General features: G+C 44.8%; 1 protein-coding gene across 1 annotated transcript in view; it reads left to right on the top strand.

Annotated features, from left to right (window-relative positions):
• The window catches only part of LOC103192136 (A disintegrin and metallopeptidase domain 3-like), a gene marked incomplete at its 5' end in the record, with an annotated part of 189,876 nt that overhangs the window by 66,493 nt on the left and 121,008 nt on the right, over positions 1-2,375 (top strand). The gene's annotated exons all lie outside the window — the stretch shown is intronic.

The raw sequence follows: 2,375 nt of genomic DNA, 5'->3' as shown, positions 1-2,375 counted from the left end.
TTCCTAGATTCACACTTCCTACATTCCATGTTCTGATTATTAATGGATGTTTGCAGCTGTTTCTGCTCAAATTGAGTCATGCCCCATCAGCAAATGGAGATCTCTAAAGTTTTACTTTATCCATGTCATTAAGGTTGGTTCTACTCTGATGATGCAGCTCTTTCCCAGTCATATTTTGAGAGCCTTCTGACCTAAGGAGCTCATCCTCCTGCACTGTATCAGACAATGTTTCCAGGCTATTCATAAAGTTAACGCAATAATGTATCAGACAGTGTATTGCTACTCTTTGTAATGTTTTCCCTCCCCAATTCTTGGAGAAGTGGATGGCCTCTTCCTTCTTCCTAGTTTGTCTCAGTCTGTAAACTGCACTGATACCTGTGGACCATGTGCAACCCTGCTAGCATTTGAAACACTGGTGGCACAGCCTCAACCCTCACAGAAACACACAAGCACCACAGTATGACAAACTGACAGACAAGTTTATCTTCCTTAGCTGTTGTAAACCTCTCTGTCTTCCCATTATCTGGATCCCTGCCACTGCTCTGCTCTGTCGTCTCCTCTGATTCAGTCTCATGGTAGTCCTAATCTTGATAACAACCATCCATGATAGCTCCCATGATCCTCTTTTGTTGGTATTTTTATTAATGTGTTTATGTAGTACGCTGGAGTTCCTGGGTGGTACAAATGGTTAATATGGTTGCCTACGGTAGCATAGTGCCTAAGGCACTTGACTGCTAACCAGAAGGCTGGCGGTTCAAACCCACCAGCCACTCCTCGGAAGGAAGTTTGGGCAATCCTACTTTCGTAGTGATACTGCCTCGGAAACCCAAGGAGGGGTCACTATGAGTCGGGGCCGACTCGACGGCAAATAACAACAACAACAACTAATGGAAGTTTCAAAGTTCTACTTCACTCAGAGGTTCCTTGGAAGAATGCCCTGGCTGTCTATTTTCAAAAATAAGCCTTTGAAAGTCCTCTGGAGCACAGTTCTGCTGTGACAAACTGGAGTCACTGTGAGTTGGTGTCAACTCTATGGCTAGTGGTTTTTATGTTTTATCCTTTCATACTGAATACAGTTCACCTGTGAACCAACAGGATATTGTAGAAATGGTGGCATGTAACTTCTGTAACTAAATCATAAAGGAAAATTGTGGCTTCTGCTTTGCTGTCTCTTGGTCACTCACTTTCAGGCAAGCTACTCTCCACTTCATGAGAAAATTCAAGCAGCCTCTGAGAGAGGGCTATATGGAGGGAAACTGAGTCCTTTTTTAATAATCAGAGTGAACTTGCCAGCCATGTAAGGACACACACTGAAATCAGGGTCTCTAGCCTAAGTCTAGTCTTCAAGTATCTTCAACCATGGTCAACATCTTTAGTTACCCTGTGAAAGACCCAAATCCATATTGCCCATCTAAGCCATGTAGGAGGCACGGGAGGACCTGGAGCCAAGACAGAGCCATGAGAACCCACGTATGAGTGGGCATACAGGCCAAGCACCCAGGCGTGGAAGGCATGGGAAGAGCCAGGGCTGAGACAGGGCCATGGGAACCCAGGTAAGGGCAGGCAAAAGGCCAGGAACCCAGACGCGGGAGGTGGGGGAAGAGCTGGGCAGAGACAGAGCTGCAGGATCCAGGTAAGGGAGGGAGACAGGCCACACACCTAAGAGGCAGGAAGGAGGGAAAACCCAGGGATGATAGAGCCATGGGATCCAGGTAAGGGGAGGGCGGAGAGGCCTTGAACAGCTAAGGAAGACAAACTTGTCAGTTTGTCATACTTTGCTGGCTTACGTGTTGCTCTGAGGCTTGAGGTTGTGCCACCAGTGTCTCAAATTCCAGGAGGGTTGCACGTGGCCCACAGGTTTCAATGCAGCTTACAGACTGAGTCAAACTAGGATGAAGGAAGTGGCCATCCACATCTCAAAAAATTGGCTGGGAAAAACCTTATGAGTAACAGAGAAACACTGTCTGATACATTACTGGGCAACTTTATGAATATCCTGGAAATATTGTCCAATACAGTGCAGGAAGACCAGCCTGTTAGGTTGGAAGGCACTCAAAATACAAGTGGGAAAGAGCTGCATCATCAAAGTAGAACCAATCTTAATGATATGGATAAAGTAAAGCTATCGGGACCTCCATTTGCTGACATGGCACAACTTAATTTGAGGAGAAACAGCTGCAAACATCTATTAATAATTGGAACATGGAATGTAGGAAGTGTGAATCTAGAAAAATTGGAAGTTGTCAAAAATGAAATGGAATGCATAAAGATTGATATTTTTTTTTTTTGGGGGGGGTTACTGTTCCTGTGTGATTACATGGTGTGTTTTTTGTCCATGGGCTTTTAGTTTTTTGATGGTTATTCAATTGTAATTT

The sequence above is a fragment of the Orycteropus afer genome, unplaced genomic scaffold, assembly GCF_000298275.1.
Source record: "Orycteropus afer afer isolate SDZICR_OR568_19922 unplaced genomic scaffold, OryAfe1.0 scaffold00024, whole genome shotgun sequence".
In the NCBI taxonomy this organism is placed as follows: Eukaryota; Metazoa; Chordata; class Mammalia; order Tubulidentata; family Orycteropodidae; genus Orycteropus; species Orycteropus afer.
The sequence above is the reverse complement of the archived record's forward strand: the minus strand, read 5'-3'. Positions and strand labels throughout refer to the sequence as shown.